Genomic DNA, 12,438 nt, shown 5'->3' on the forward strand with positions numbered 1-12,438 from the left:
TCTTGCCCTGACTAAACCCTATTTACTCTCGTCCCACTTCCTTCTGCATCACCCTTAAGTTTGGATTCGCACCCTTTATTCACCCCTCCCTCAGACCACAGCACTCATGGACATATTTATAATTTCTTTATCTATAGGAATGTCTGTCCCTGCTCTAGATCGCAAGCTCGTTACGGACAGGGAGCATGCCTATCAACTCTGTTATATTGTATTCTTCCAAGAGCTTAATACAGCGCTCTACACATGGTAAATATTCAATAAATTGATTGAATGGAGACTTAGCCCTTAAATCTCCTAAATGTGGGACATGGATTATGTCCAACCTGATTATCCTGTATCTACCCCAGTGCTTAGAACAGTGCCTGGCACATTGTAAGCGCTTAACAAATACCACAGTTATTATTATTATTATTATTATTATTATAACACAACTTTTTTAGGCCTCAGTTTCCTGTTCTCCCTCCCTCTTAAACTGTGAGCCTCATATGGTACAGGGATGTGTCCCCCCGATTATCAATCCTGTTACTACCCCAGTGTTTAGCACAGTGCTGGGCAAATAGTAAGCGCTGAATACATACCTCAATTATTAATTGTATTTATTGAGCACTTACTGTGTGCACAGCACTGTGCTAAGCACTTGGGAAAGTACAATACAACAATACAATCATATTTCTGCCCACAGTGGGCTCATTAGGATATGATTTCCTTCAGCACAATTTCAAGCCTGGGGGTTGACTCAAGGGTGATTTCTAGCTCTGCTACTGGAATAAAAGAACTTTTCACTTCCTCTTTCCAGCTCTGGCTGCCTTCCCTTCACCTTCTTTCTGGACAGCTAGAGCCAGACTGGGCTTCCATCTCGGCAGGGTTGCAATAATTAGTCTCCCCTTTGACACTGCATTCCAGGGTACAGAAGCGCTTCAGAGTTGAAGGTCACCTGCCTTCAACAGCACAGCTTCCTCCCACTTCTCACATCTCCCAGGGGACAGCCTAGAGAAACTGAGGCCCTGGGAGAAAACAGCCAGGAAAAAGATTTGGGGCTCAGCATCCAAGCTATGGAGTCAGGACGGCCCTGTCTGCCTTCAGAGGGACAGAGATTTCCGCCTTCTATCCGGCTTCATCCCCTCCAGCTCATTCCAGCTTTCCCTGACAGTCTATTTTGGAGAGAGAAACTTCTTGCTCCACACACCTGGGGAAAATTCTTCCCAGTTTGAGAGGCAAATGGGTTGGATTTGTTTGATTTGCTTCCCTAAGAATCTCAGCTGCTTGCTTGACACCTCCGCCAGGCAAATTAGCATTCTTCCTCTGCAGGGACCCAGGCCTGGGGCTAAGTCCCAGGGGGAGGAGAGGCGTATGGGGGAGATGAGGAGTGTCAGGGGAGGGGGGAGAGAGAGAAAGAGAGAGAGTGTGTGTATCCATTTAGAGGTTTTCAGTTAGTCAATCACTCGTATTTATTGAGCACTTACTGTGAGCAGAGCACTGTACTAAACACTTGGGAGAGTACAATATAACAGACACATCTCCTGCCCACTATGGGATTCCAGTCTAGAGGAGACTTCACTGCCTCCACAACTCTCTTCTCCGTGGCAAGAAATTCGAAGTGCTGGCCTCTTTGTTTTATCTATCGATCAACCAATCAATGTTACTTAACATTGATTGGTTACTTACTGAGGGCTCATTATGTGCAGAGCACTATACTAAATGCTTGCAGAGTACAATACAACAGAATTATTCATTCATTCATTCAATAGTATTTATTGCGCCCTTACTATGTGCAGAGCACTGTACTAAGCGCTTGGGATGAACAAGTCGGCAACAGATAGAGACGGTCCCTGCCGTTTGACGGGCTTACGGTCTAATAGGGGGAGACGGACAGACGAGAACAATGGCAATAAACAGAGTCAAGGGGAAGAACATCTCGTAAAAACAATGGCAACTAAATAGAATCAAGGCGATGTACAATTCATTAACAAAATAAATAGGGTAACGAAAATATATACAGTTGAGTGGACGAGTACAGTGCTGTGGGGATGGGAAGGGAGAGGTGGAGGAGCAGAGGGAAAAGGGGAAAATGAGGGTTTAGCTGCGGAGAGGTAAAGGGGGGATGGCAGAGGGAGTAGAGGGAGAAGAGGAGCTCAGTCTGGGAAGGCCTCTTGGAGGAGGTGAGTTTTAAGTAGGGTTTTGAAGAGGGAAAGAGAATCAGTTTGGCGGAGGTGAGGAGGGAGGGCGTTCCGGGACCGCGGGAGGACGTGGCCCGGGGGTCGACGGCGGGTAGGCGAGACCGAGGGACGGCGAGGAGGTGGGCGGCGGAGGAGCGGAGCGTGCGGGGTGGGCGGTAGAAAGAGAGAAGGGAGGAGAGGTAGGAAGGGGCAAGGTGATGGAAAGCCTCGAAGCCTAGAGTGAGGAGTTTTTGTTTGGAGCGGAGGTCGATAGGCAACCACTGGAGTTGTCTAAGAAGGGGAGTGACATGCCCAGATCGTTTCTGCGGGAAGATGAGCCGGGCAGCGGAGTGAAGAATAGACCGGAGCGGGGCGAGAGAGGAGGAAGGGAGGTCAGAGAGAAGGCTGACACAGTAGTCTAGCCGGGATATAACGAGAGCCCGTAATAGTAAGGTAGCCGTTTGGGTGGAGAGGAAAGGGCGGATCTTGGCGATATTGTAGAGGTGAAACCAGCAGGTCTCGGTAACGGACAGGATGTGTTGGGTGAACGAGAGAGACGAGTCAAGGATGACACCGAGATTGCGGGCCCGAGAGACGGGAAGGATGGTCGTGCCATCCACGGTGATAGAGAAGTCTGGGAGACGACCGGGTTCGGGAGGGAAGATGAGGAGCTCAGTCTTGCTCATGTTGAGTTTTAGGTGGCGGGCCGACATCCAGGTGGACATCCGGAGGCAGGAGGAGATGCGAGCCTGAAGGGAGGGGGAGAGGACGGGGGCGGAGATGTAGATCTGCGTGTCATCTGCGTAGAGATGGTAGTCAAAGCCGTGAGAGCGAATGAGTTCACCGAGGGAGTGAGTGTAAATGGAGAACAGAAGAGGACCGAGAACTGACCTTTGAGGAACTCCGACAGTTAAAGGATGGGAGGGGGAGGAGGCGCCAGCGAAGGAGACCGAGAATGACCGGCCAGAGAGGTAAGAGGAGAACCGGGAGAGGACGGAGTCCGTGAAGCCGAGGTGAGATAAGGTACGGAGGAGGAGGGGATGGTCGACAGTGTCAAAGGCAGCAGAGAGGTCAAGGAGGATCAGAATGGAGTAGGAGCCATTGGATTTGGCAAGAAGGAGGTCACGGGTGACCTTAGAGAGAGCAGTCTCGGTAGAGTGGAGGGGACGGAAGCCAGATCGGAGGGGGTCTAGGAGAGAATGGGAGTTAAGGAATTCTAAGCATCAATTGTAGACGACTCGTTCTAGGATTTTGGAAAGGAAGGGTAGTAGGGAGATAGGACGATAACTGGAGGGGGAAGTGGGGTCAAGAGCGGGTTTTTTTAGGATGGGGGAGATGTGGGCATGTTTGAAGGCAGAGGGGAAGGAGCCTTTGGAGATTGAGTGGAGATTGGAGATTAGATGACACATTCCCTACCCATAATGAGCTTACAATCTAGAGGCAAGTAAACTAACTCTCTTCTCCTCTTCAAAGCCCTACTGAGACCTCACCTCCTCCAAGAGGCCTTCCCAGACTGAGCTTCCCCTTTTCCCTCTGCTCCCTTTACTGCCTCTCTGCCCCCCCCACCTCTCCTCAGCTAAGCCTCCTTTCCCCACCTTTCCCTCTGCTCTTCCCCCCTCCCTTCCCCTCCTCTCAGCACTGTGCTCGTCTGCTCATTTGTATATATTTTTATTACCCTATTGATTTTGTTAACGAGATGTACATCCCCTTGATTCTATTTATTGCTATTGTTTTAGTGAGTTGCACATCCCCTTGGTTCTATTTATTGCTATTGTTCTTGTCTGTCCGTCTCCCCCGATTAGACTGTAAGCCCGTCAATGGGCAGGGACTGTAGCTGTTGCCGATTTGTACATTCCAAGCACTTAGTAATAATAATAATAATAATGTTGGTATTTGTTAAGTGCTTACTATGTGCAGAGCACTGTTCTAAGCACTGGGGTGGATATAGGGTAATCAGGTTGTCCCACATGAGGCTCACAGTTAATCCCCATTTTACAGATGAGGTAACTGAGGCACAGAGAAGTGAAGTGACTTGCCCACAGTCACACAGCTGACAAGTGGCCGAACCGGGATTCAAACCCATGACCTCTGACTCCCAAGCCCATGCTCTTTCCACTGAGCCACGCTGCTTCTCTGCACATAGTAAGTGCTCAATAAATACTATTGAATAAGCAACTTGCCCATTTTTTGCACAGTAGGTACTTGGTGGAGCCAGAATTAGAACCAGGTCCTCTGACTCCCAAGTCTGTGTTCTTTCCACTAGGCCATGTTGCTTCTCGTAAGCAGGCCTCCTTACGGTCTCCTTTCTGACCGTTCCTTCCCCAACTCTGGATCAATTTGGTATATTTTAATGTTAGACACAAATATGTCTTTATCTTGAAAATGTTTCCTCAGTCTTCTTCTTCTTGGTATCACTTCTGGCTCCGAATGGGATTTGGCCCTCCTGCCTGGGGGTTGGGCCTGACCCAGAGAGGCTGGTTTTTGGTCCACGATGCCAGGGTTTCCCCGCCCCAGGCTGCTCACATGTGTTGATTCAGATAATCTTCCACTCGGTCTGTCAGTCGGTCAGCCATCAGTTAATCATATATATTGAGAGCTTACTGTGTGCAGAACACTGACCGTATTAAGTGCTTGGGAGAGCACCATAAAATAATATCAGACATATTTCCTGCCCACAGTGAGATTACAGTCTAGAGGGGAAACAGATATTAATATAAATGAATAAATTACAGATACGTACATAGGTGATGTGGGGCTGGGAGGGGAGATGAATAAAGAGAGCAAGTCAGGATGATGCAGAAGGGAATTGAAAAATAGAAAAAGAGGACTTAGTCAAGGAAGGCCTCTTGGAGGAGATATTCCTTCAAGAAGCCTTCGAAGGGCGGGAGAGTAACTGTCTGTCTGGGGGGTATGTAGAGGGAGGGCTTTCCAGGAGGAGTCTTTTTCCTCTATTATACTCCCTTCCAAGTGCTTAGTACAGTGCTCTGCACACAGTAGTTGCTCAGGAAATACTACTGAATGAATGAGTGAATGTATGAATAAAGGTACCCCTTGATTTGAAGGGAGATAATATATCATGTGTAAACTGTTTCTTTGTCTTGGGAATCTCCGTGCTAGATCTGGTAAACCAAGTTTGCTTTTTGTTTGTAATGGTGTTTGTTAAGTGCTTACTATGGGCTAGGTACTGTACTAAGCACACTGGGGTAATAAGAGCTAATTAGGCTGGACATGATCCATGTCCCTCTCCCTGGGATCAGAGACTTAATCCCCATTTTACAGGTGAGGGAACTGAGGCACAAAGAAGTTAAATGAGTTGCCCAAGGTCACACAGCGGACAAGTGGCAGAGCTGGGATTAGAACCCAGGTCCTTTGACTCCCAGTCCAGTGTTCTTTCCACTAGGCCATGCTCCTTCTCCAAATCCTCACCTTCCCTTAATCAATCAATTAATCAATCGATCGATCATATTTATAGAGCGTTTATGCAGAGAGCTGCACTAAATGTTGGGAGAATACAGTATAACAGAGTTGGTTGTTATGTTCCCCGCCCACAGTGAGCTTACAGTCTAGGTGGAGAGACAGATATTAATATAAATTAAAAAATTATGGATATATAATAATAATAATGTTAATAATAATAATAATGTTGGTATTTGTTAAGCGCTTACTATGTGCCGAGCACTGTTCTAAGCGCTGGGGTAGACATAAGGGAATCAGGTTGTCCCACATGGGGCTCACAGTCTTAATCCCCATGTTACAGATGAGGGAACTGAGGCACAGAGAAGTTAAGTGACTTGCCCACAGTCACACAGCCGACATAAGTGCCGTGGGGCTGAGGGAGTGGTGAATAAAGGATGCAAATCCAAATGTCAAGTCTAGTTGATCTAAATAATCCAGGGGAATTCTTGCTTCACTAGCAGATGAAAAACTCACTGTGTAGAGAGCATGGCCTAGGAAGGGTCTGGCGGCAGAGCTGTGATTAGATCAGCAGCCTAGTAGGAGGGTGATCAGGTATTTAATCCCCATTTTGCAGATGAGGAAACTGAGGCAGAGATGAGGTAAGTGACTTGTCTAAGGTCACACAACAGGCAATTGGCAGAGCTGGGATTAGAACTCAGATTCTCCCAAGCCGGTGCTCTTTTCACTAGGCCTGCTGCAGTGCTGCTGTGAAAGCGGAGATCAAAGCTGGATCCACATCCCGCTTCCCTGAGATTCAGGCTGGGCCGAACCAGGTTACGGCCCGCGCCGGGCTGAAAGACCGTGGCCCTGACAACTGCAGACAGCACCAGGAACCTGAAGAAACCCAGCTCTGGAACTGTAGCATTCATCACAGTGTAACTCCTCAACATCAGGGCTACCTAGGTCTTTTATGTCTAATTACATTTTCCCAAACACCTTAAGAAGCAGCTTGGCATAGCGGATGAAGCGTGGGCCTGGGAGTCAGAAGGTTATGTTTCTAATCCCGACTCTGCCACTTGTCTGCTTTGTGACTGTGGGCAAGTCACTTCACTTCTCTATGCCTCAGTTACCTCATCTGTAAATTGGGGATTGAGACTGCGAGCCCCACACAGGACAGGGACTGTGTCCAACCCCATTTGCTCATATCCACCCCAGCGCTTAGTACAATGCCTGGCACATAGTAAGCACTTACCAAATATCATAATTATTATTTTTGTTACCACTTAATGACCTGGTGAAGCCGCAAGGCCGGAGACTGTTCTGACCCCTTTCATTAATGTTTGTGAGGCGCCCATAACATAAGACTCTTGAGGGCTGTTGGGAAGCGATAAGTCTGAGGGAAGGGGATTGACGGTCCTAGTTTTTTCCACTGGTGATTTGAAGCTGACAGAAAAATTATAATAATAATTATGGTATGTGCTAAGCACTTACTCTGTGCCAAGCACTGTTCCAAGTACTAGGGTAGATACAAGGTAATCAGGTTGGACACGGTCCCTGTCTCACGTGAGGCTCACCACCTTGATTCCTATTTTAGAGATGAGGGAACTGAGGCACAGAGAAATGAAGGAACCTGCCCAAGGTCACATAGCAGACAAGTGGCAGATCAGGGATGAGAATCCAGGTCCTTCTGACTTCCAAACCCATGCTCTATCCACTAGGCCACGCTGCTTCTCAGTAGGTCATGCTGTTTCTTCTCAGAGCCTCCTCAGGAGCTGATCTCACATCAGGTGCCCGCCCAGAATGACATTCTCCAAACCAGCATGTCTAACTGGAGCTCGTGCTGAAAAATGAAGCTGCCACTTCCCACTGCACCCAGGCACCACCTTACACCTTCGCCTCTGGCTGATGGAAGGAAGCCAGACTCTTCTGGGAAAACCCTCAGCTGGGCCATTAACCCACTGTGGGATCCTGGAAACCAAATCCACTGCCATGTTCCCAGTAATTCTTTTTTATGGTATTTGTTAAGCATTTATTATGTGTCAAATATTGTTCTGAGCACAGGGATAAGTACAAGTTAAGTAGGTCAGAGACAGTCCCTTCCTGCTTGGGGGTCACAGTCTAAGCAAGAGGGAGATCGGGTATCCCCACTGTATGGTTTAGGAAACTGAGGTACAGACAAGTGAAATGATTTGCCCAGCAAGCAGTTGGCAGAGCTGAAATTGGAACCCAGGCCCTTCTGGTTCCCAAGCCGTGCTCTTTCCACTAGGCCATGCTGCTACTCAGGATTGTATCTAGGTCATGAGAGAATCTCATCTCTCCTTACAGCATTTATGGGGTACAGGAAAACCTCAATGGGCACGTGGAGTTTCAGGCACACTAGTCCCCTTGGAGGAGCCAAGACAGAGTCAGTCAAATTTCTCTTATAACTCTGCCACTCACCTGCTGGGTGATCTTGGACATGTCACTTAACTATCTGGGTCTCGGTTTCATCATCTCTAGAATGGGGATTCAATAGTTGTCCTACCTCCTAATTATTATTCTATATTATTATATTACATATTATTATAATATTATCGTTCCTCTAATGCTAACCTACTCACTGTACCTCTATGTCATCTCTCTCAGTGTGTCAAGCACCGTTCTAAGCACTGGGGTAGATACATAATAATCAGGTCAGTCCCTCATGGGGCTCACAGTCTAAGTAGGAGGAGGGACACGTATTTAATCCCTATTTTACCCTTCAGGAAACTGAGGCACAGAGAAGTTAAATCAAGTGACTTGCTCACAGTCACCAAGCAAGTAATTGCCAGAGTGGGATTAAGATCCAGGTCCTCTGACTCTCAGACTCATGCTCTTAACACAGGCCATGCTTCTTCTTGATCAATCAATCAATCAATGGTATTTATTGAGCACTTACTTTGGGCAGAGCACTGTACCAAGTGCTTGGGAGAGTACAATGCAACAGAATTAGCAGACACAGGTAAGCCCAAAGTAGGACACGGGCTGTGTCTGATTTGACTATCCTGTATCTACCTCAGAGATGAGTACAGTGCTTGGCACACAGTAAGTGCTCAATACATATTTTTGTTGTTATTATTATTATTATTATCTCAGATGGAACAAAACTAAACCTGGCCCCTTCCCTTTCCATTTTCTTTCTCAGTGCCTCAGTCTCTGTTAGAGACCCTAATATAACCACTTCGCCTCCCCTCCTCTGATCACCCCAATTCAGTCTGTTTTTCCTCCTTAGCACGTCTCTGCCTCAACCACTCTCCACTAGTCTGTAAGATACTTAAGGGCAGGATTTGTGCCAACCAACTGTATCACATTCTCCTAAATGTGATTCACAAAGCTCTCGCTAAACAGCAGTTATATCACAGCAGATTACCTTGGTTCAACAGCAGCCCTGGCCAAAGAAAAATAGGTCGATTCTGTGATTTGCTTTGTGTCCCCTCCTTGTTCTGCCTCCTCTCCTTGCTCTGTGTCCTCTCCCTGCTTTCGGTCAATCAATCCAACACTAAATCCTGTCGGTTCGACCTTCTTAACATTATTAAAACCCGCCCTTTCCTCGCCATCCAAACTGCTATCATGTTAATACAATCACTTGTCCTATCCCGCCTTGATTATTGTATCAGTCTCCTTGGGGACCTCCCTGCCTCCTGTCACTCCACTTCACTCTGCTGTCCAAATCCTTTTTCTACAGAAACATTCAGGACATGTTTACCCACTCCGCAAGAGACAGCGATTGCCCATCCACCTCCAAATGGAACAGAAACTCCTCACCATTGGCTTTAAAGTACTCAATCCCCTTGCCCCCTCTTACCTCACGTCGCTACTCTCCTACTACCACCCAGCCCACACACTTGGTTCCTCTAATGCTAACCTACTCACCGTACCTCTATCTCATCTCTCTCACCACTGACCTCTCGCCCACGTCCCGCCTCTGTCTTGGAATGCCCTCCCTCCTCATATCTGACAGAAAATGACTCCCGCCCGCTTCAAAGTCTTACTGAAGGCACATCTCTTCCAAGAAGCCTTCCGTGACTAGGACCTCCTTTCTTCTCTCGGGCCCTTCTGTGTCGCCCTGACTTGCTCCCTTTGTTCTTCCCCCCTCCCAGCCCCCCCAGCACTTATGTACATATCTGTCATTTATTTATATTAATGTCGGTCTCGTCCCCATTGGCACAGGAGAAAGTGGTAAAATTTTCAGTTCAAGTGACATAGTGAATCATCTCCTCTTTCCTGTGAGCTCATTTTGGACAGGGAATGTGTCCACCTGCTCTGTTCTATTGTACTCTCCCAAGGGCTTAGTCCCCCTCTCAGAATGGCATCTGGAGAGTTTCCAGTCCTCTACCAGTCTCGGCTACAGGAGGGAGGGTCAAACAGAGGCCTGTCCATTCCAATCCTAGCTTGGGCAGTGGCTAACGAGCGGAAGGCAAATCCGCTATGAGTCAAGACTCACCTGTGCTGGGCAGCAGCGGCACGGGAGAGAGTCGAGGGTGGAAACTCAGATTTACGGCTTGGAAGAAGGCAATGGTAAACCACTTCCATATTTTTACCAAGAAAACTCTGTGGATCCACTACCAGAATGATTGAAAATGGAGGTGGGGCGTTCTGGGACAGATGTGTCCATGGAGGGACTATGGGTCAGAGACAACTCACCAGCATAAGACAAGACAAGGGCTTAGTACCATGCTCTGCACATGGTAAGTGCTCAATAAATACCATTGTTGATGATGATGATGATGATTTCTAACTAAATAAGTATGAAAATCATGCTTCAGAAAAGAACTTCTGGAAGTTTCAGGGCATGTGACTCGTCCTTGTCCTCTCCTCCCCCATCTCCTCTGCCTGTTTTTCTTTCAAGGGCCCTTTCACTCATTCAGTCATATTTATTGAGCACTTACTGTACAAAGCACTGTACTAAGCACTTGGAAGAATACAGTATGAAAACAGACACATTCCCTGCCCCAAAGCTGGCAGAGCTGGGATAAGAACCTAAAACACATATCACTGATCTTGTTATTTAACTTCTCTGGTCCTCAGTTTCCTTATTTGTGAAATGGGATTCAATACCTGTTCTCTCTCCTACTTAGACTATGGGCTCCATATGGGACCTGATTGTCTCATATCTACCCCAGCACTTAGTACAGTGCTTGCCACATAGTAAACACTTAACAAACTTAATTTGGATTATGATTATGATTATTATTCGAGTGTAAGTCCCTTCAAGGTTAGGATGATGTCTTTTACTTTTATTGTTTATACCCAAGTTCTAGAATAGAGCTTAGCTCAAAGCAGACACTCGGTACAGTGTTCTGCACATAGTAGGTGCTTAGTAAATATTGATGAATAATATTTATGTTATTTATTAAGTGCTTATTATGTGCTAAAAATGGAGGTAGGAACAATATTAACAGATTGGACACAATCCCTATCCCTCATGGCACTTGCAATCTAGTTCATCCCCATTTTACAGCTGAGGAACCTGAGGCCCAAAGGTTGCATCACGCAACGATCCAGTGGCAGAATTGAGAGTAGATGAATGCATGCATCCGTGCATGAATGAATGAATATATGAAAAAGTACAGGTGACCTAGTGGAAAGAGCACAGACCTGAGAGTCAGAGGACCTGGGTTCTAATCCCTACGATGCTACTTGTCTGTTGTATGACCTTGGGCAAGTCACTAAACTTCTCTGTGCCTCAGTTACCTCATTTGTAAAATGGGGATTAAGCCCGGAAGCCCCACCCAACCTGTTTTGCTTGTTTCCACCCCAGCGCTTAGTACAATGGCACACAATAAGCGCTTAACAAGTGCCAGAATTATTATTATTGTTATTATGTGGGACAGGGACTGTGCCTAACCCGATTATGTGTACTAAGTGTCTGCTTTGAGCTAAGCTCTATTCTAGAACTTGGGTATAAACAATAAAAGTTAAAAGTAAAAGACATCATCCTAACCTTGAAGGGGCTTACACTCGAATAATAATCATAATCATAATCCAAATGAAGTTTAAGTGCTTACTATGTGCCACATCACAAGTGCTTAACAAATACAATAAAAAAAAGGAAGTTTGGTCCTTCTCTCCTCTGTAATGCTGGGAACATGTGATGGTCAGGAAGCCCTGGTCAGGAAGCCACCCTGTCACTGACAAATCCAGAAAAGTGACGGTCCACGTGGAAAGCTTTCCAGCTGCCACAACAACCGTGGTCAATAAAGGAGGCTCGCTGGTCACTGCCTCCGAAACTGCCGGTCCCCACGGCGGTTTCTCTTTTCCCTTGGTCATTTCTGTGGGAAGGGGTGACCTGGGCCAGGCAAGTCGCAGCATCCTCCCCTGGAAATGATCTGCAGGGGTGGTGACCTGATTCTGAATGAGAACCAATCACGTCTCTCCGAGGCACTGTGACTTTGTGACATAGTCCTAATAGGGTTGCCTCCGGGGAAGTCACCGACCTAGAATGTGGGTCAATGTCAAACTCGCCGAGGTAGGAAAAGTTCTCTGGAGCTGGGTCCTTTCTCTCTCTCCCTGTCTCCCTCCCTCTCTTTCTCTCTCTGTCTCTCTGCCTTGCTCTTCCTTTGTCTCCATCTTTCTGTCGCTGTCTCTGTCTCTCCCCACCAGCCCCCAACCTGGGGCAGGCCATTCATTCATTCCATAGTATTTACTGAGCGCTTACTATGTGCAGAGCACTGTACTAAATGCTTGGAATGTACAAATCGGTAACAGATAGACCTGCCTCATCTAAAGACCCATTTTGGTGCACATCCTCAGGCTCCACACCCAAGGGGAAATTGGACTTTCTGCTTGCTGCTGTCAGAGATCAGCAAAGGCACCCGGAGGCCGTGTCCAATTTCCATAGCAACGTTTCCTGCCCCTGCAGACACAG

This window comes from Ornithorhynchus anatinus, chromosome 1 (genome assembly GCF_004115215.2).
Source record: "Ornithorhynchus anatinus isolate Pmale09 chromosome 1, mOrnAna1.pri.v4, whole genome shotgun sequence".
In the NCBI taxonomy this organism is placed as follows: Eukaryota; Metazoa; Chordata; class Mammalia; order Monotremata; family Ornithorhynchidae; genus Ornithorhynchus; species Ornithorhynchus anatinus.